Genomic DNA, 22,369 nt, shown 5'->3' on the forward strand with positions numbered 1-22,369 from the left:
CCCCCTCTCAGCTTTCCCAACTGTGCTGGAAGAGGAAAAGCTCTAAGATCTGAGTCCCTACAGCATACAACTCCAAAGCTACCTCCAGGGATCAAAAAGAGGAAGCTGTTCTTTTTTAAATGGTAATAATAGTCAAAAAAGATAAAATTTAACCAACTTAGCCTATAACCTCCTTTTAGTTTTTGAGACAGAGTCTCATATAGCTCAGACTGTCTTTAAATGTGTTATGTAGCCAAAACTGCCTCACTGCCTGAGTTGTTGGGATTTTACGCATGTATCATTTTGGCCACTCAACCAATTTAGCTTTTGTTTTGTTTTGTCTTGTTCGTCTTTGTTTTGTTTTGTTGAGACAGAGTCTCACTTCGTAACCCAGGCTGGCCTCAAATCCACAACAATCCTCCTGCCTCCATCCACAAGTGCTGGAATTACATGTGTAAGCCACCACTCAGGGCTTCCCACTTAGCCTTCCTTTTCCTATAAGCGCCTTTTATTTATATGTATGTCTTACATCCCTACAAAGGAATCTCAGGATGTTCTTTCCCGTGTGTTTTTTGTCTCTGTTTGTTGGAGGCCATGATGCCAGCTGAAGCTCTCTGTTTGCTGAAACCAATCTGACAGGAAGGGTGCAAACTATTCAGTCGTTTTTCTAGGTCTTTGAGCTGAGTCCAATCTGGGGGTGATGCTTCCATGCTAATGTAACCTGCCTGCAAGGGTAACGGTGACTTTCCCAGCTCTGTGATCATTGGTGATTTCAAATCGGCCAAGATAACCAACCACGGTTTATCATCACCATTAGGAACTGACTGCAGCTTTTAAAAGGACTTGGTGTTTTCCTCTCTTCTCAGAATTATTGATGCTCTTGAGAGCATTAGCCAGGACATTCATGCACACCGGCATGACACCGTAGAAAGAAAAACATCAGCTGTGCCCAGTTCTGCAGTATCCACTCTCACCCCATTTATGAAACAGAATACAACCCCCACCTCTCACCATGCTACCAATCCACTTTCTCCGGGCAGTAGTGGCTCACGCCTTTAATCCCAGCAGTCAGGGGGCAGAAGCGTGGATCAGTGTGAAAAAGAGGGAAAGGAGCCGGGCGTGTGCCACCACCTTTAATTCCAGCACTTTGGGAAGCAGAGGCAGGCGGATTTCTGAGTTCGAGGCCAGCCTGGTCTACAGAGTGAGTTCCAGGACAGCCAGGGCTACACAGAGAAGCCCTGTCTCGAAAAAAAACAAAACAAAAACAAAAAATCTTCCCTCAGAAGACAGGGGTTAGTGAGTCAAACTCCCAGAGACAGCCATGCCATCTCTCCATCTGAGTTGTTGGTTAAGGAAGCTTCAGAGCCCAACCCCAGTGATCCCGACATTGACACTACTTTTTATTGCCCTCCCCCAGAACAGGGTGGCAAGACCCTAGTGCTGAAAACAAGGCCCCCTTTGCTCACAGGATGTAGAGAACTGAACTGTGAAGCATCCTTTGTCTGTTGGCTAGCTTTCATAGCTCTCAACGTTGCCATTCATGCCGCTGAGAGAAAAAAAGCCATCAATAATAGTCTTAGCTAGCAGTGCATCCTGAACGCCTCAATAACAATGTCAGGCAACATCTTCCTACTGGGTAATAGTGGTGGACTTTTAAGGAGTCAACCAACCACTTTCCGATTGGATCTCAGGACTACTTCATAGGAAGGAACTCATACCTGGCTCTATAAACCTAGTCCTGGGGAGAAGATAGGCCATAGAGGAAAAAACCAACTATTGTTCTGTTAAATGGATGTGATGTCAAAGTGCCTTTTAGTAATCATGACGACAGCTATAGATTGACGCTGCTCTCGTCTTTTTCGGAGAAGATTTTCTCCACCCCCCCACCCCCACCCCCAGTGAAAGTAGTCTATAACACGTGCCGTAGTAAATGATTGCTGAGTGTTCAGCCCTTAGGGAGACATCGACATCATTCTTTCAAAGGCTCATAGGAGTTAGAACGTAAGAGATGGAGGACCGTAAAAGTCCTGAAAACAGTATCGTCTGGGCATGGCAGGGCTCTGCATCTAAGTCCTCACCGCAGCTCCAGTGACCTGTACAAGATAAGTAGTCAAGGCCAGTCATGGCAGCCCACTCCTTTAACCCCAGCACCCAAGGGGCCGAGGCAAGTGGATCGCTGTGAGTCTGAAACCAGCCTGGTCTACACAGTGAGCTCCAAACCAACCAGAATTATATTCAGATACCCGGTCTCAATACACACACACACACAGAGAGAGAGAGAGAGAGAGAGAGAGAGAGAGAGAGAGAGAGAGAGAGAGAGACATGCCAGTCAACATTTTGTCATGAGGGACTCACGAGGCCCCACTTCTCTCTGAAGCACTGTTAAAGTGCTGTTTCCTACACTGGGGTAGCCACTGGCACTTGCACATTGCCTATGTTCCAGTAAATAGTCAGTCAACTGTGCTCATGCAAGCAATCCGCAAGGAACCCAGCTGGTCAGGAGAAAGACGGTAGAGGGCTCCTCAGAAATGGGAGGGAATAAGAGCAAATGATGCAGAGTGAAAAGAACCAGAATGTGTGTGTGTGTGTGTGTGTGTGTGTGTATGTGTGTGTGCATGATTATCAATAAATTAAGAAATGTCAGGGCATGGTGGCAAACATCTGTAATTCCAACACTTGGGAGGCAAAGGCAGGTGAATCTCTGTGAGTTCGAGGTCAGCCTGGCCCAATAAGAAAGCTTCAGGGCAGCCAGAGCTACATAATAGAGAGACTCTGTCAGAAAGAAAGAAAGAAAGAAAGAAAGAAAGAAAGAAAGAAAGAAAGAAAGAAAGAAAGAAAGAAAGAAAGAAAGGAAGGAAGGAAGGAAGGAAGATGTTGCAACCATATGACACAGCTACGCTACTCCTTGGCATACATCCGACGGACTATTTTTTTTATGTATATGAGTATTTTGCCTGCGTGTGTGTGCATGGACTTATGTGTCACACGTACACCCTATACACACACGCAATGGAACTTTACTCAGCTCGGAAGAAAGCTGAAATTATGAAACTTGCAGAAAAATGGGTAGATCTAGAAAGTATTATAGTAAGCAAATTGACACAGGCTCAGAAAAATAAAAACTATGTGTTCTTGCTCGTACACAGATCCTAGCTTGTAATGTTTGTATGTAAGTGACAGGTTGTGAGAGTGGGGACAGACTCTGAGACAAGAGAGGAGGCTATAGGAAGAGAAAAGGGATGCTGAGAAAAGCAAGAGGTAAGGGAGTGCCAAAGACCAGTGTACCATGAAAGGGGAGAGAGGGCTGCTGGGTGTAGGAAGGTTCCAAAAAGGAGCTGGAGAGATGGCTCAGTGGTTAAGAGCACTGACTGTTCCTTCAGAGGTCCTGAGTTCAAGTCCCAGCAACCACATGGTGGTTCACAACCATCTGTAATGGGATCTGATGCTCTCTTCTGGTGTTTCTAAGACAGCAACAGTGTATTCATATACATAAAGTAAATAAATCTTTAAAAAGAAAGTACTAAAAAAAGGAGTCTGGGGTGAAAAAAAAAACAAGAGAAGGGAAAACAACGAAAACAAACTGTATTTGAAAAATATCCTAACAAAACTTAACTTTTGTATACTGATTTTAAAAAAAGAAAAGAAAAGAAAAGAGATCAAGGCAGGAGGACTGGGGGTTCAACAAAGCAAGCCTGTGCTACAGAGATCAGAGAGAGAGAGAATATCGACAGCAGCAATGGGTGAACGTTTTAAAGAAGGTCTAAATATTTCCAGCAGGGCATGTGCCCAAACCCTTCTGTCATTCACATCCACAGCCCGTGAAATCTTCAGATTTATTTCTGTGTAGAGCGAGCAGCTGTTTCACCAAAGTTACACTGAAGTCATTTGCTTTATGAGATAACTTATTATAAGTTTCTAGGGTCCCTCCCTTCCTACCATTCTGGTTGGTTTTCTCTTATTTGACTTTGCTGGCTCCAGTGTCAATGACGGAAGCACTTCCCAGCTCACTGCCTACTCTCTGCATCTGTCCAATTGCCCTGAAGGGGAGCTAGCTTTTCCAGAAAAGACATGGACTAGAGCCTGTCATAAGACTCAATGAGAGCCGGGCTGTGGTGGCACACGCCTTTAATCCCAGCACTTGGGAGGCAGAGGCAGGTAGATTTCTGAGTTCGAGGCCAGCCTGGTCTACACAGTGAGTTCCAGGACAGCCAGGGCTGCACAGAGAAACCCTGTCTCGAAAAACAAAACAAAACAAAACAAAAAAAAAGACTCAATGAGAATTACTTGAATATTTGGTGGGGGGCAGGGCAGGCCTATGAAATAAAAACCAATCTGATATATTCTAAAAGGAAAGTAAGGTTATTTCAGATTTTTTAGCTATTCACTTTGTAGCGCTTTGAGTTAGAATGTGCCCCGTAGGCTCATGTACTTGAATGCTGTTTGAGAAGGATCAAGAACCATTAAGAGGGGGCTGGAGAGATGGCTCAGTGGGTAAGAGCACTGACTGCTCCCCCAGAGGCCCTGAGTTCAAATCCCAGCAACCACATGGTGGCTCACAACCATTTGTAATGAGATCCGATGTCCTCTTCTGGAGTGTCTGAAGACAGTTACACTGTACTTACATATAATAATAAATAAATTTTTAAAAAAAAAGAACAATTAAGAGATGTGGCTCCCTTGTTGGAGAAAGCATGTCACTGGGAGTTGGCTTTGATGCTTCAAAAGCCCATACCAGGCCTAATCATTGTGTCTCTGTCTCTGTGATTCTGTCTCTCTCTGATTTTCTGTCTCTGTTTCTCTGTCTCTCTCTCTGTGTCTGTCTCTCTATGTCTCTCTCTCTCTGTTTCTCTCTGTGTGTCTCTCCTGTCCTAGTGCCATGCTTACTGTCACTCTCCCTGCCATGATAACAGATTGATCCTCTGAAACTGTAAAGAAGCCCCTGATTAAATGCTTTCTTTTAGAAGAGCTGCCACAGTCATGGTGTCTCTTCGTCACAGCAGTAGAACAGTGACTAAGACACATTTCATTCCTAAGTTGCCATCTTGATAAGACTGTGTGCTGGCGACCTACTTACGGGGCCATGCCATGGATAGTTGTAGGAGCACTGTCTGTCATAACATGACATTGCAAATGGCACACACGACCACCAGCAGGAACTGTTAATAAATTCATGTGCTTTCAGAGCAGAGGGGTAGCTCCATAGTTAATAGCACTTGTTCTTGCAAAGGACTTGAGTTCAGTTCCTGGCATCCACATGGTGGCTCTCAACTATCTGGTAACTCCATTTCCAGGTACCTTCTTCTGGCTTCCAACTATACTAGGCACACCCACTTCCAGGAGGATCTGACACCCTATTCTGTTCTCCTTAGACAACACATGAATGTTTCCCAGACATATAAGCAGGTAAAATGCCTAAACACATAAAATAGAACAAATAGTCTTTTTAAAAAAATGAAATAAAAAAGGAAAAACCGTTGAATGCTGAAAGTTGGTTTAATCATTGAAGTATGCTAGCATAAAAGTATGTGTTCTTTAAATGCTACAAATACTCAATACTATCGTCACACTTTATATTCTGCTACTGTACAGCAAAGCCAATGTATTGATTCCTCTTAGACTTCCCTTGTTTCGTTCATAATTATAACTCTCTTCTCCCTTAACTACGGTGCCTTTGTTGCTTGAGTCTAAATTGAAATGAAAGAGTTGTACTGGTGCGCCAGCAATGGGATTTAAAAGTCTTTCATCTGTGATGTTGCAATTTTGCAGACCTTAATGGACTGTCCTTGAGTGGATGCCCAAGCAAACTCATTTCCTGTCAGCATCCCCTGCTAATGCACCTCTGCCTGCAGTTATCACCGAGGTCTAAAGACTCCACTGCAGAGGGTGTGTTCTGAGAGCACAACGCCATCTTCTGGCAGAGTTCCTGGGAGAAAGGAAACCTTGAAAGAGCACTGCAGTGAACTGGTTCTGGAAAAACCACACTGGCCCGAGAATCTCATTTTCCTCCTCTTTTAGAATTTTGTTGTTCATCTGAAGACAAGAGAAAGGCCTGATGGTTGGAAACTGGTCTAAAATAAAAATATGTGTGATAAACAATTAGAATACCTCACATTCCAGAACTAGGAAGAAAATGCTAAATCCCAGTTCAAGTTCTGAGAATCTCAGAGGCCAGAGAAATGACTCAGGGCTTGACAGAACTTGCTGATCTTGCAGCTGCCTCAGGCTCAGTCCCCAGCATCCACATGCAGGCTCACAACTCCAGCTGTAACTCCAGTTCCAAGGGACCTGGCACCCTTCTGGCCTCTGTAAGCACTAGACACACACATGGTGTGCATACGTATATACAAGCAAAACACTCGAACACATAAAATAAAGGTAAATGTCTGAGGATCTCTCTTACATTTCTAGAGTTGGACTGATTCTGTAAGTGAAAATCTGCATATCATTAAACTTCACTGTCAATAAAAATTTTTTAATTTTTATTTATTCATTTGTTTATTTATGTAAACTTTACTTCATGGATATGAACGTTGTACCTGCATGTGTGTCTGTGAACCAGGTATGTACCTGGTAAGCAATCACAAAGTCCAGAAAAGAGCATAGGCTTTGTGAACTTAAGTTATAGACAGTTGCTGGGCGGTGGTGGCATACGCCTTTAATCCCAGCACTTGGGAGGCAGAGGCAGGCGGATTTCTTAGTTCAAGGCCAGCCTGGTCAACAGAGTTAGTTCCAGGACAGCCAGAGCTACACAGAGAAACCTTGTCTCGAAAAAAAAAAAAAAAAAAAAGTTACAGACAGTTGTAAGCCACTGTGTGGGTGCTAGAAATTAAACCCAGGTCCTTTAGAAGAGCAACAAGTGAAAGAGTTAAATTTGAGACTTGTGCTGGCTAATGAGAAAATTGCAGGTTTAAAAAAAAAAACACAGTGGACCAGGTCGAATATGTCCAAATAAGCCTAGGCAAAAATAAGCAAGCTATTAAGACATTCTGGGAACTAACAGGCCAAAAAAATATAAAAGAGAAAACATGCAAGGATATATCTGGACAGACACTGAGTAGTGGGCCATCTGGTCCTCTTAGATATGGTTTAAGGTCAGATGCTCTGTTGACTCAGATTAACACCAACCTTAAGAATTTTCCACTCTGTTCTACACGTAATATAGTTAATATTTGAACTAGCCAATCATGTATAGCCACACTGACTCCTTTGCTACCCCAGACCTTTTTCCTATATAAACCCCTAACCCCTGAGCCTTGTGGTCAATCCCACTATCTCTTGTGTGAGATAGGTGTGGTGTCAGCCCGGAGCACTCCGAAAATAAAACTACCTCTTGTAATTACATCAAGACGGTCTCTCGTGATTCCTTGGGTGCACATCCTCCCGGGATTTGAGTGGGGGTCTCCCCACAGGGGTCTTTCACAAGCACTTTTAACCAACGTGTGGTGGCACACACCTTTAATCCCAGCACTCAGGAAGTAGAGACAGGTGAATATTTGAATTCGAGGCCAGCCTGGTTTACAGAGTGAGTTCTAGGACAGCCAAGGCTACCCAGAAATCCTGTCTTGAAAAAAAAAAACACAAATAAACAAATATGAAAACTATCAGGAAGAAGAAACAGCTCATCAGTTAACACTAGCTGTTCTTCCAAAGAATGAGAGGACCTGAGATCATTTTTCAGCACTGATATCAGCGGGCCTGCCACTATAGCTCCGGGGCATCGGACATCTACTCTAGCCTCAGTGGGCTACACACACGGCAGACACATAGATAACAAAACATATACAAAAATACAATAAAAATGTATCTATCCAGCTGGAGAGATGGCTCACTGGTTGCTCTTCCAGAGGTCCTGAGTTCAATTCCCAGCAACCACTTGGTGGCTCACAACCATCTGTTATGGGATCTGATGCTCTCTTCTGGCACACAGGTATACATGCAGAAAGCGTACTTGTATGCATCAAATAAATGAATTAATTAAAAAACTATCTATCAGAGCTAGAGAAATGGCTCAGTGGTTAAGAGCACTGACTGTTCTTCCAGAGGTCCTGAGTTCAAATCCCAGCAGCCACATGGTGGCTCACACCCATCTGTAAAGAGATCTGACACCCTCTTCTGGTGAGTCTGAAGACAGCTACAGAGTACTTATATATAGTAAATAAATAAATCATTTAAAAAACCTATCTATCCACCAAATTACTTATTTCTTATTGATATGATAAGATATGCATAGCTGTGGTCATTATGCCAGGGTTCATGAGGAGGCTGCCCCACAGTCCTAAATGCAGTGTTGGTGAGTCAGGATTTGAGATCCCTTGGGTTGAATGGTGCTAGAATAAGCTTCCCTAGGAGCAAACTTGGATTTCTGAACACTTTGGTACAAATTTGATTTCTCTGGATCTTCCCAAGCAGGCCAGAAAGCAGAATAAGTGCCAGAACTTCTACAAATGGTAAGTCAGATATTATTATGAGATGTCATGCATCCAATTTCTTATGTGCGCATGTGCACGCGCACGCACGGACACACACACACACACACACACACACACACCAAATCAATGTAGTCCCAGACCACAATGCACTGGGTGGTTATTTGAGAGGCACTCCTGCATGGCAAACTAGCCCCTAAACTAGCAAACAAATAACCTAGTTGACATACTTTTATGGGCTAGCGCCCTTTCTTAAAAATTGCTTTCCTACTTGGAAATCTCTCAGACCCTGAGTCACCAATCAGGCAGCATACACCAGCTGATATGAGGCCCCTGACACATATACAGCAAAGGACTTCCAGGTCTGGCCTCAGTCAGAGAAGATGCACCTAACCCTCTAGAGACTTGAGGCCCCAGGGACTGGGGAGGCCTGGCGGGTGGGGATTTGGGGGGACGTCCTATTGGAGACAGGGGCAGGGGAGAAGGAATGGGATGAGGAAATTTTAGAGAGCAGACTGGGAAGAGGATAATGACTAGATTCTAAAAAGAGATTAAAGATAATTTTAAAAATAAATTGGTTTCCTACTTACTAAAGGTGGTGGTGCTCACCTTTAATTCCAGCACTCAGGAGGCAGAAGCAGGCAAATCTCTGTGAGTTCGAGGCCAGCCTTGTGTACAGAGTAAGTTCCAGAACAGCCAGGGCTAGCTACACAAAGAAAGCCTGTCTTGAAGAAACAAATAAACAAACAAACAAAGGTTCCTTCACACTTAGTCCAAGAAGACAATCAAAGCACCAATATCTGTCTGCCTGCTTCAGGGAAACTAGCATGACACACATTGTAAGGAAATAAACAGTACAATGCATTGATAGGTCTCCCAGACTTCGGTGTATGTGATCTTGTGCTGTCCACAGATGTTTGTCACTGCCAATTCTAAGTTATACTTCAGTGGTTTTATTTAGCTAGTCACTGCAGTAGCGGGGCTCTGGCTGACACAGTCTAATGCATATTTGTAGAACAATGCATTATGATTTCCTCTCCTAAACACAGCCAATTCTTCTTGTAACCATAATCTTGAGTGTGCTAGAAGGGTTGTTATTAGTCCAGTTTACAAAAACAAGCCAGGAAATCTTATTAAAGACATTGAAGTAGGTTGCAAATGAGTGTCCGAAACTGTGGAATATTGTTATCTATGAGCTTTTCCCCATATCATATCAAATTTCAGCAGCCACAGAAAGGAGGGAACCTAGTGTCTGCCAGCTTGAATGGCTCCTCCAGACCTCAGTGGAGGGATGTCCCTTTGTTTATAGGTACAGAGAGATAGCTCAGAAGTTAAGGGTATTGGGTGCTCTCCCAGGGAACTTGGGTTTGATTCCGAGTACCCACATGGTAGACCACAACCAGCGGTAACTCCGGTGCCAGAGATCTGACTCCCTCTTCTGGCCTCTAAGGACAGCAGACACACACATAGTACACAGACCATGTGCAGGCAAAATAAAATGCATAAGCTAGTAGTCTTTAAAATCTCAGTGCAAAGGGTCAGTGCAAAGGTTGGAGAGATGGCCTCCTGCGTAAGAGAGTGCTTGTTGCACAAGTCTGATGACCTGATCTCGTATCCCAGAACCCACATACACCAGCAGAAGTGGCCTGAGTACCTCGGGGGGCGGGGGGAGAGACAAATAGACTGCTTAGGCTTGCCGGCCACCAGCTTAGCACCAGGGTTAGTGAGAGTCCCTGCCTCACAGTAATAAGAACCATGAAAAAGCAGCCTACTCAATGTCTTCTCTGGCCTCCATGCGCACACCCTCATGCGTGGTGACACTTCAGTTCGTGTGAAGATTACACCATTATCCACCAAACTTTCAAATAGCCAGGGCTACACAGAGAAACCCTGTCTCAAAGAGAGACTCTCTGGGGATGGAGCCGAGGAGTCTATTCTATCAGCCCCTCCTGGTGATTCTAACGCTCGCAAGGCTGTAGCCACTTCTCTGGGTTGCTCGTGGTCATCACCGTCTTGAAACAGAGCTGCTGTGATGACCCGCACAAGACGCTCAGGAGATCAGGGCTTTGAGCACTTCCCGGTAGATGGAGATGGGTGAGTCACCACGAGACTCAAGGCTCACAGGACAATGAGATGCTCATGGGCTCATCATGCTCCTAGATTCAAGGTTCCAAAGGTCACTAAGTAAGAGGCAAGCAGCAGCTGAGGTGGCACTTTTCTGAGTCACCCATGCTCTGTGGGTAACTCCACTAAACTCATTGCTTCCCTGGGCTGGCCCTGGAGAGAATCCTTCTTTTATCTGTCAGTGTCCTCTGAGGAATGGACATTTCTTTAAATCTTTCCGGGAAAAGTCATCCAACAGATTTAGAAAACAGTGGTAAAGAGCCGGGCAGTGGTGGTGCATGCCTTTAATCCCAGAACTTGGGAGGCAAAGACAGGCGGATTTCTGAGTTCGAGGCCAGCCTGGTCTACAGAGTGAGCTCCAGGACAGCCAGAGCTATACAGAGAAACTCTGCCTCGAAAAAAACAAAACAAAACAAAACAGCAGTAAAGGTAATGAACGGTGACTCGAAATGACATATCAAATTGTGTTTTGTGGCCAGTTGTGGTGGTGCACACCTTTTATCCCCGTACTCTGGATGCAGAGACAGGTGGATCTCTGTGACTCAGGCCAATCTGCTCTACCCAATGCATTCTGGGATAGCCAGTGCTACACAGAGAGACTTTGTGGTCTAGAAAGAAGCTCCAAGAGTATAAATCAAACTCTTGTTTATTCTTCAAAGGGAATAAAACAAAATCAAACATCTATCCCCACAATGTATCAAGCCCCTGGCTCATTATGGGTATTTATAGCCTCCCAGGATACAATGCAATGAGGCAGACTCTGCTCAGACCCAAAGAGCTCTCCATGGTCCCCCTCCATGTTCCTCTCAGCTTAGCCCTCTGCTGGCATGAACCACTTTCTAATCATCCTGCCCTGTACTAAGAGGACACATTGACATTCATCTCCAATATCTCTGGGCCACAGACAAAAGAAGGCCGTGCACAGAAAACTAATTTCCCACACAATTAACATGCACTTATAAAAAATAATTGCCAAAAGAAGATCCTGAAATTGGATGAGTCACTTGCTCACTCCACCATGATAGGCCTGAGGCTCCAGTGTGCCCAACACCACCACGATGGAGCTAGAGCAATAAACTGCCCAGGGTTTTGTCCATTTGGGAATGGGTCCGTGCCGTATGCTGCTGTCCTACAGGAAGTCTGAGGAGTTCACAGCTTCATGTGGCATCAGCAAAGAGGAACTCCAGAGGAAACACAAGACATTGAAGCACAGACAATGTCCCTCCAGCCAGTGCTCCTCCAGTGACATTTCAACAACCCTGGCTAGCTCTCTGTCATCTGTTCCCAGTCCTGGGCCCTCCAGACTTCCAGATAGGTGCCCCCCATTTGTTCCCTGGGACTCCCCCTCAGTGTCATCTACTCACCAGGGATATGGAGAATGGAGCAAAGGCAGTTTGAATGATTTCTGAGACTCAAAGGGGCAAAGAGCACAGAATCAAAAGCATTCACAACCAACCTCATGTCTGCACAAGTCAGAGGGGCTGAGTCAGATAGGGGGTGGTGGGAAGACAAAGAGACAGAGAAGAAAGAAGGAAGGGGAGAAGGGAGAGAAAGAGAGAGGAAAAGAAGGAGGGAGAGGGTGGAAATTAACTACCTGTTGCTACTTCATACAGCACTGATAGAAAAAGGAGAAAAGAAAGACCTTAGTGTAAACACTGCTGTAGTCACCTAGGAACCTTGGGTTAGTCTCAGTTCTCTGGAGACATAAAGTCAGTAGGAAATGCATGCATGGGCATACATATGAAGAAACAGGTAAGGGATTGTGTGACTAGGAAGCCTATGCCCCAGAAATTTTCATTTGAAAACTGGAAACCCAGGAAAGCCAAGAGTGTAAATTCTAACCCAAATCCAGAGACAGGACAGCTGGAGGTGTCTATCGTTCACTTCCCTGAATTCCCCTAGGGGGCAGCACCGCCCCTGCTCCTGCTGCCTTGAGGCTCTCTGCAACTGAACATAAGATGAACTAGAAAGAAGGGTCTCTGTTCCACACTACAAATTCCCAGAATCCGTGAAGACCTAATAAACGCTACTCTCCAAACCTGGTTTGAGAATTATCCTAGCTATTCTGAGTCTTCAAGAAGAAGTGCATTGGATCAAATGTGGAGGGAAGAAAAGATGTAATGCCAAGAATCTGATATACCCTAGATAGTGTCCAACAGAACATGCTAAAAGTCACTCTACCATGACCTATGAGAACTGTCTGCTCCCTGCTCCCCCACCCCGCAAGACCCACGAGTCTAAATTTGCCTTATATGCTGTAATAAAAGGTGTACATACCGAGTCTTTTAAAAAAAAAAATCACCCTTCCAGTTTCTTGGCCTTGCTAAAGCTGATCTCCCTTCCTTAGTCTTCTTTTTGAGACAAGGTTTCTCTGTGTAGCCCTGGCTGTCCTGGAACTCACTCTGTAGACCAGGCTGGCCTGAAAGTCAGAAATCCACCTGCTTCTGTCTCCCAAGTGCTGGAATTAAAGGCTTGCGCCACCACCACCCAGCTCCTTCCTTGCTCTTCACTGTTGCATTTGTAAATTCAGGACCAGAGGTGTTCGAACTCCTGTGAGTATCCAGGCAATGCAATCAGACTGTCAGCTGTCTGTCTTCCCCCAACAGGAACCTACGGTCCTCAGTACACCTAACTTGTGTGCCAGTCTGGTTTTTTCGATGCTGGAGAAGAAACTCAGTGTACTGTGCGTGCCAGGAAAACACTTATCGCTGAGCCATCTCTCCAGCCCCACTCACACATTCTTTAAATGTTTTATTGGCAACATTTGTTGGAGAGGGTTGGGATAGAGACGGCCCCTGTGTAATGCAGGCTGGCCTCAGAGTCACTATGACTCTGAATCCCTGGATCTCCATCCTGGTCCTTCACTACCCAAGTGCTATGAGCAGAGCACACAGTGCCCAGATGTAGGCCACTGCACCCGGTCCGGTGTCTGTGGCCTGGTCGCTAGTCACTACTTTAATTCAGAGTTGGAATGGGGATTCTGTCTGGAATAAGAAACCAGAGCAGAGGCCGTTTCCAGTGAAGAAACTGGCTGTGAAATACCAGGAGAGAGAGGAAACATAATTTCCAGAGAAAGGAAAAGCAACATTGAATTTAATTTTCAGCTTTGCTCTCCAGATGTGGTTACAACTGTCATGACCTAAATGAGATTTTTTTATAAAGAAAAAAACATACTTTCCTTTTTATCTATGTGTACACGTACATGCGCGCGGGTGCCAGATACTCTCAAAGACCAGAAGAGGGCAGGGCATCGCGTTCCCTGGAGCTGGAGTGGTTGTCAGCCCCTCATGTGGGTTGCTAGATATTGAACTCAAATCCTTCATCAGAGTGGTAAGTGCTCTTAACCTCTGAGCCATCTTTCCAGCCCCAGGTCGCTTAATCCTGAGACACACGATATCCCTGTACTGGCTTCTGAGCTCGAGCTGAGCCTCCGCCGCTGTGCACGGGTTTTCCATTAGCCGCATTCAAGAAAGCCAAGGAGAGTGGAGTCCGGAAGACTGAATGAGAGATACAGGAAATCCCCTCGAGATTAAGTCTGTGAGCCTGGAGGGAATGATTTTTTTCGCAGAAGAAATCTCCTGTTTGTCGGAAATAAATCTGGGTGAAGTTGTAGGCTCAGCTCGTAGGTGAGTGTACCTGTGCCTCTGAAAGCGTAGAGGACCATTAGCTACTGTGTCTCCTCCCAGGAGCCCAGCTAGGCAGGAAGTCAGCTTTTAAGGGCAAGATCCTGTATAAACTTGCAGAACAAGAAATTCCCCAAGGTCCTAAGGACGATTCACAGGGGTAAATAGAAGCGTTCCATGGCCCCATGAGAGCTAAAGGAAACTACTGAAGAGAAGGCAGCCACAGACAGAGGGGGTGGGGCACCCGTTTGCTTTGAGAAATTGGACTGTAGGTCAGTCTGCAGCCTCTTCGCAAAGTGCATAGTCTTGACCAGTTAAACATCTGAAATGACTGAGTTGTCCAAAATTCAGTTTACACAGCTACTCTAAATTGCTGCCAGCCTCTAAAATTAGCAGCTGCTGGGCGTGGCTGTGCACACCTTCAATCCCAGAACTCCGGAGGCAAAAGCAGGAGGAATTCTGTGAGTTCAAGGCCAGTCTCCAAGTCTGGTCTACACAGTGAGTATCAGTTCCATCTGGGCTGCACAAAGACCCACTGTCTCAAAAAGAAAAAAAAAATAAATAAATAAAAGAAACCTAGCAAGTGTTTTAACTATACATTCCAACTAGTTTGCAAGAGTAATTAATAGCCAGGCAGTGGTGGCGCACGCCTTTAATCCCAGCACTTGGGAGGCAGAGGCAGGTGTTGTTCTGAGTTCGAGGCCAACCTGGTCTACAGAGTGAGTTCCAGGACAACCAAGGCCATACAGAGAAACCCTGTCTCAAAAACAAAACAGAGTAATTAATAGTAAAGTATTACTATCCCCATTCAATGAATGAGAAAAGTGGCCTGCAGAGACATAGAGCCACAGCCACACAGAATCCCCCCTGACAAACTGACAGATTGACCTTGAGCTAGAGTCTACGTCTTTAATCATGTTCAGCTGGGTGATTCTGCTCCAGTATTTTTTTTCTTTTTAATGATTTTTTTTAAATGCACTGACAAGTCATCAACGTTCCAAAATGATTCCACAGTCATTATTTAAGTCCAATTTAGCACTTCCTTTCTATAATTTGCAAGTTTAATTCTCTCTAATGAGATATTGAATATGCATAGAATTAAACTATCAAGTAATTAAGCATTTGCAAAACAAACTTCAGTTCTAATAGTAAGTTCCTGCCACAAGATGGCACTAGAAAGTCAAAAGCATTTTTTAAAAACTAACTTTTACAAAATCTTAAGTACAAGTTAACGTCAAAAGTTAATATTTAAAACGGGGCCAAGTGTGGTGCAGCATTCCCATAGTCATAATCCCAGCATTCACTCAGGAGGTGGGGACAGGAGGATCAGCAATTCAATTTATCCTCACTACACAGTGATTTTGAGGCCAGTCTGGACTACTTTGAGACCCCATGTCAGATGATGTTGGTCATGATCATGATGATGAAGAAGAAGAAGAAGGAGGAGGAGGAGGAAAAGGAGGAGGAGGAGGAAGAGGAGGAAAAGAAGGAGGAAGAAGAGGAGGAGGAGGAGGAAGAAGAAGATAAAGAAGAAAATTCAGAACTGCTTTCATGTTACCTAATTTCTTTTCCAATAAACATTTTTATAAACTTATTTGCAAACATTACTATTATCATAAATTTGTGAAATGCCGGGCGGTGGTGGCTCACGCCTTTAGTCCCAGCACTTGGGAGACAGAGGCAGACGGATTTCTGAGTTCAAGGCCAGCCTGGTCTACAAAGTTGAGTTCCAGGACAGCCAGGGCTACACAGAGAAACCTTGTCTCGGAAAAAAACAAAAACAAAAACAAAACCAAAAAATATTGTGCAAATGTGTGCAACATATTTCTTTGCACTGCTATGATGAATCATATCATATATATACCATGTGTAGTGGAGCTCAGTGATGGAACTTGGAAGCTATGGTAAACAGAAATTGACACATACCCTCCAAGCAAAACAGAAAAGGAAGAAAAAGAGGAAGGGAAGGACACAGATTGCATGTAAGTAATAAATTGAAGGCTAAAGAAACAGACTCTTTTAGGTCACCCTTGCATGCATAGTTAGGTGGAAGCAGGTGGATCTCTGAGTTCAAGTTCATTTTATATTAGAGTTCCAAGCTAGCCAGGTTATTTTAAATAGTGAGACAATGTTTTTAAAGGAAAGAAAGGAGAGGAGAGGAGAGGAGAGAAGAGGAGAGGAAAGAGAAAAATATCAATACCAAAGCATATAAAAGTACACTGTGGACTGGCAGTGGTGGCGCACGCCTTTAGTTCCAGCACTTAGGAGGCAGAGGCAGGCGGATTTCTGAGTTCGAGGCCAGCCTGGTCTGCAGAATGAGTTCCAGGACAGCCAGGGCTACACAGAGAAACCCTGTCCAAAAAAAAAAGTACACTGTGGGCTGGAGAGATGGCTCAGTGGTTAAGAACACTGATTGCTCTTCCAGAGGTGCTGAGTTCAATTTCCAGTAACCTCTGTATGGGATCTAATGCCCTCTCCTGGTGTGTCTGAAGACAGTGACTGTGTACTCAGATATATAAAAATAAATAAATAAATATTTTCTAAAAAAGCACATTGGGCTGGATAGGGCTCTAGGGCTGGTGTATAGCTCAGTGGTAGAGTGCTCACCCAGAATATGAGACCCCTCATTGGCTCTCCAGCGTGACCAAAGAGGGAAAGAGTCTATATAATAAACCCACCTAAAACACTTTGATTTAAGGCATCCTAGAGTAAGATGTGACACTAGAGAAGATAGTCTGGTCTTGTTTGTTTGTAGGGATCAACACTATGGTCTTATATAAGCTCAGCAAATATTCCACCCTCAGCTCCAGCCCAAAGGGTCCAGGAAAATGGTTTGTTCTCAAGTCTACATAGAATAAAATAAAGTTAATGTGAGGAAATGTAGCACTCAGCCATCCAAGGTTGATCTTTGGCCCGAAAAGCTGAGTACAGGGAAGCCACAGGACGGTCTAGAGGAAATCTACAGTCTGTCCAAACCTCACCAGACTTCAGTCTCTCCCTTTGTAAAGTGGGGATCTCACAGTAAGCCGCACCTAAGGATCTTCCAGTCCTGCTCCTTGCTGTGAGCAGAGCAGTTGACTGTAAAATACAGAAATGACAGGAACTGAGTGAAGAACTGGACATGATGACGAAAAGCAGGGATACTAGGGGGAGGTCAGTGGCAGAGCACTTGTGCATAGCATAGATAAGGTCCTGGGCTCGAATCCCAGTACTGCCTTTAAAAAAAAAAGGAAGAAAGACATGAGCAAAAATATCATGGATACAGAAGCCCTTTGAAGAGCATAAATTCTTCTGTGTGTAATGTATCAAGCCTGTAATCGTCAGTGATGGAATATGGTTCCAGGGCCAAATGGCAGAGGAGTGTGAGCTCAAGACGAGAACCTGGGAACAGAACAAAATGGACTGACTTTCACAAACTAATACACACACACACAGACACACACACACACAGAGACACACACAGACATGCATACATACAAAGATATACACACATATACACATGCATACACAGACATACACACAGACATATACACATACAGACATACACACACACATATACAAAGACACACACAGACATACACACAGAGATACACAGACACACACATACACAGATATACACACACACAGACATACACACATACAGATGTACACACGCACACATACACAGACATACACCCACACAGACATACATATACACACACAGACATACATACACACAGAGATACACACACACACACAGACCCATGCACACACACACACATACACACAGAGATACATACACAGACATACATACACCCACACAGACACACACACACAGACATACACACATACACAGACATATACACACACACAGACATACACACACCCACACAGATACACACAAACACACAGACATACACATACACAGACATACACACACACACTCACACACATACACACTCTCACAGACCACAGTCTCCAGATTATCCTGATTATGGATTGACAGTCAAGAAACATGGCAGAGGTGTTAATGGTCTGATTTCTTCCTTTAATATCTTAGTCTGAAAATGTTTCTGGTAGGTTGGGGAGGGCAGGGCGGGGGAGGGAGGACAAGCTAAATATTCTGATTTGCTGGTTCCAAAAGTCTCCTTGTCTTATAGTGACTGTTCTGACAGTATTGTCCCCTACAGCATTGGGATTCAAAAACAAAACCAAAAATTAATTAGCAAAGAGATGACATCAATAACTGGTCAGAGAGGAAAATATAGTTAGAATTGTATTTCAAATTCAATATAAATTGTGGAAGCCAGCCACCCCTAAGAGACCTAGAAACATTTTAAACAAGGTAAGCATTCCAAGCTGCGGTTTGAAATTCTCACTGTAATTGTGCTCATGGAGCATGCTTGCCCATGCGCTGGCTCCGTGCTGTGACAGACTGGCTAAGAAGTTGGACTGGACCAGAGATGGAAGTGGGTGGTGCCTGGCATTCATATGTCCTTCAAAGGAAGCTTGATGTGATGACAAAGGTCCATCTCTAGAGTTAACTCTTACCATATTCTTTAGAGAACACATTGATTATGGAAGGATTTTCTTGTAGACGTTTGCACAGTGCCACATATCATGATTTTGAGGTACAATGAAAGAGAAAAGACTTTAACTAGAGAAAAACACTGGGTTTCTAACATAATGATAATATTTACATGTGACCTCAAATTTACATTTAACCACTTACTTAAAACAATGTAACCTTGGAAAGATTACAATGCAAAATGACAGGGTCTCACTATGTAGCTGTCCCTGTCCTGGAACTCACTTGTGTAGACCAGGCTGACCTGGAACTCACGGAGACCCACTTGTCTCTGCATTCCACCTAGGTGCTGACATTAAAGATGTTTGCCTCCCTTAGAAGCCCCTGTCTTTTGTCCTATACACGTATCACCACGTCCTGTGGCTAGGGATGTGGTTCAGATGGAAACAAACCAACAAACACAAAACAAACAAACTGTCCTCCATCACACTTGAGATGCAACCTTCCTATGATACCATCACCTGGGTGACCAAGACAACCTCAAGCCTTCCTCAGCTACGCAGAGAATTCAAGGAAGTCCTAGGCGACACAAAACCTTGTATCTGGGGCTGGGAGATGGCTCAGTGGTTAAGAGCACTGGCTGCCCTTCCAGAGGTCCTGAGTTCAATTCCACATGCTGGCTCACAACCATCTATAATGGATTCTGATGCCCTCTTCTGGTGTGTAGGTGTACGCACAGATAGAGCACTCAGATACATAAAATAAATAAAAATAACAAAACAAAAAAAAACAAGCAAACAAACAACAACAACATAAACTTGTATCTCTGGGGGCTGGAGAGACGGCTCTTCAGCTAAGAGTGTGTACTGCCCTTGAGCAGGGCTTAAGTTTCTGCCCCAACACCCATGTTAGACAGTTCACAGCTGCCTTAACTCTAGTTCCAGAGTATCCAATTCCATGGGTTCCCACATATACACAAAGTTTTAAAAAATCTTTTTTTAAAAGCATAACAAGTAGGGCCAGGTAGATGTCTCAGCAGGTAAAGACATTTGCTGTACAAACCTGGTGCCTTGGGTTCCATTCCCACAATTCACACGTGAACACGGAAATTGTGTAGACGGAAAGGACTACACAAAGTTGTCTGCTGACCTCCACACACGCTCACGCTGGGATGGCCATGTGCTCCCTAGCAGGCCTTCCTAGCAGCCAGACCTGGGCCTGACTCCACCACTCTGATAACCAGTGGTGATCCTGAGTAAACCAGTTCTTAGCTCTAATCCTTAACTCTTCCTTCCACAAAGGAGGTTAGTCCTTTATAACACAGGCTTTGGAGTCAGAGTGCTCAAGTAAAAGCCATAAGGGTCACTACTATACGACCCTTGTTAAATGCTTTAAAATCATCTTTCCAACCTCATCTATTTTCTTTCTTGTCAAATGGAGGCAATAGTTTTATATCCTGCATAGGTTGAAGTGAGAAAGGAACTTTCAAACTCTACCCTGTGGAGTGCACGGCAACTTCGGTTTATTAGGTGCTCAGTGGGTTTAGCTTGTTCTGTTTTGTTTTGTTTTGCTGGAGGGGACAGAGACTCACTCTGTAGCCCAGGCTGGCTTGGAATTCATTAAGTAGCACAAGCAGCTTCCCATCCATGGCAGTCTTCCTGCCTTGGTTTTCCAGAGGAAGCTCAGATCACAGGCCTTGCAAGATCCAACTCATCTTTACTATTCACTCGATGGGGTATAGGACAGGATCTCCCAAGACTTGACACCTTGACTGAAGCACACTAAAAACTATAGCAGAAAAAAAAAATGTGGCTTTCTCTCAGTAAAAAAATCCTCATGAGAAATACGGCTGCTGATTTCCCAAGGGAGGAATGCCTCACACTAAGAGGAAAAGAATCTAAACAGACAGGTCCTACTGCATTACCACCACTTAGGGCCATGGGACCAGATCCCCACCTAGGCCAGCTATCCCCCTCCCCATCTGTCACTCCCCGGGGTCTTTGAGGCTTCATTCTTTAAGTCTCTGGTGTCGAGGTAAGCTGTGGGTGAATACATTGGCTCTTTTACAGTGCACTGGATAAAAACAGGAGACTGTCTTTTCTCCCCTCTGCTTTCAAGATTACAAACTCCAAGAGTCCTCCTCCTCCTCCTTCCTGTTTCACAGTCTCTGTTTCTTGGCGCCACTGATGTTATCATTGTGTTTATTTCATCCCTCCGGTTATCTCTCTCTTGTTACCAGGTCCCTGTTTAGCCAGTTAGAGGGCCAGCACCTTTAGGACAGGGTTTGTAAACTCAGTACACTGTGCCAAGGGTCACAGGACCTGAGGCTAAGGAGCTGAAGTGGATTGGTCCTACTAGATGAGTGTAAGGGAATTTCTCCAAGGAAAAGAAGGCTCGGAGTGTAGTGTTTTTCTAGACTAAAGCTAGTTTTATATGAAACTAACGTTATTCATCTCCCTCCAAATAAAGAATTCCCCCAAACAAGAAAAATTATAAAGTGGACCTGAATCCCCCTACCAACTGTACATCATCTACTTCTGCTCTAGTAAAAAGTTTTTACACTGCCTGGAGAAATTTTGAACTAGGAAAGGTTTTAGCAATCATCAGAAGCAAATATTTTACAGCAACGAATAAATGGGATGTAACTACTATTCCAGGCAGAGGTGGGTCACCATTTAAGGGAACAGAGAACCGGTGACCATTTCAAAAGCACTCCTAACTACACCCACGCAATAATGAAAGACTGGACATAGGGCAGAAATAGAACAAGGAAGGCAGCCGGCAGTACCCTGGCAGCCCTTTAGGTCTTTCATCGTAACCTGGGCCGCCTGTTCTCAAACCCTGAGTTCAAGTGCTGTACCATCCAGCCTGGATCCTGTCCCTACTACCTGGAAGGAGGTCAGCCCCTCCCTCTATGAAACATCAGCAATGGGAAGTGCAAAGACTTGAAATTTGGAAGGCAGGGTGGGGAGTTTAGCACACTGGTAAAAAGCAACAGTGTAGCGCTGACTTCAATTCCCAGCACTGCAATAAGCACATAAATAAATTAATAAGAAGAAAATAAATTAGCTAGCATCTGGGATGGGCGTGGTGGCTCACACCTGTAGTCCCAGCACTCAGTCGACACAGGCAGATGGATCTCTGTGAGTTCAAGGCCAGCATGATCTACAGAGCAAGTTCCAGGACAGCCAGGGCTACACAAAGAAACTCTCTCTCAAGAACAACAAAACCACAAATGACAACAAAAGCAAAACACCCCTCCAAACAACAACACCAAAACCCCAGGAGTTTGGAAAGTAACCAAGAAGCGCAGAGGAAGGCATATTCGGCTGTCTGGCCATGAATGAAGAAAGGCTGCCTTTGTAACTGAAACCAGGCCCTGGTTATAAATCACTCTACCCCTGAGCTAGCCACCAGACTGAGCCCTTTGCCATGAGAATGCAAAATATTGTTGCCTGGTCCTGAATCAGATATGCTTTAAAGGATGAGCTCTTTATGCAATCTGGAAAGGTTAAACCAGAAAGGGCTTATGGTGCTGCCAGTTTGGTGACTCTAGGACTCTTTATGGCTGACCTCACTAAAGCTCAAGGAAAGAAGATAGCACAGGATGGATGGCCAGGAAAGGTTAGTGAAAAGTTTGTGGGGCCAGGATTAAGTCAGGCACCAAAGGATAGGAAGTAGGGGGAGGTAGCAGTGGGGGAGGACGGCGG

The 22,369-nt window shown here is 44.5% G+C and overlaps 1 protein-coding gene and 1 long non-coding RNA gene across 29 annotated transcripts in view; one reads left to right on the plus strand and one right to left on the minus strand.

Annotated features, from left to right (window-relative positions):
• The window catches only part of LOC116093756, a 12,424-nt gene extending 6,046 nt beyond the window's left edge, over nucleotides 1–6,378 (plus strand). The window contains exon 2 of the long non-coding RNA XR_004119828.1: nucleotides 5,746–6,378. This is a non-coding gene — a long non-coding RNA (uncharacterized LOC116093756). The remainder of the gene's footprint in view (nucleotides 1–5,745) is intronic.
• Nucleotides 1–22,369, minus strand: part of Ank2 (ankyrin 2) — a 576,750-nt gene that overhangs the window by 513,479 nt on the left and 40,902 nt on the right. The gene's annotated exons all lie outside the window — the stretch shown is intronic.

This window comes from Mastomys coucha, unplaced genomic scaffold (genome assembly GCF_008632895.1).
Source record: "Mastomys coucha isolate ucsf_1 unplaced genomic scaffold, UCSF_Mcou_1 pScaffold16, whole genome shotgun sequence".
NCBI lineage: Eukaryota > Metazoa > Chordata > Mammalia > Rodentia > Muridae > Mastomys > Mastomys coucha.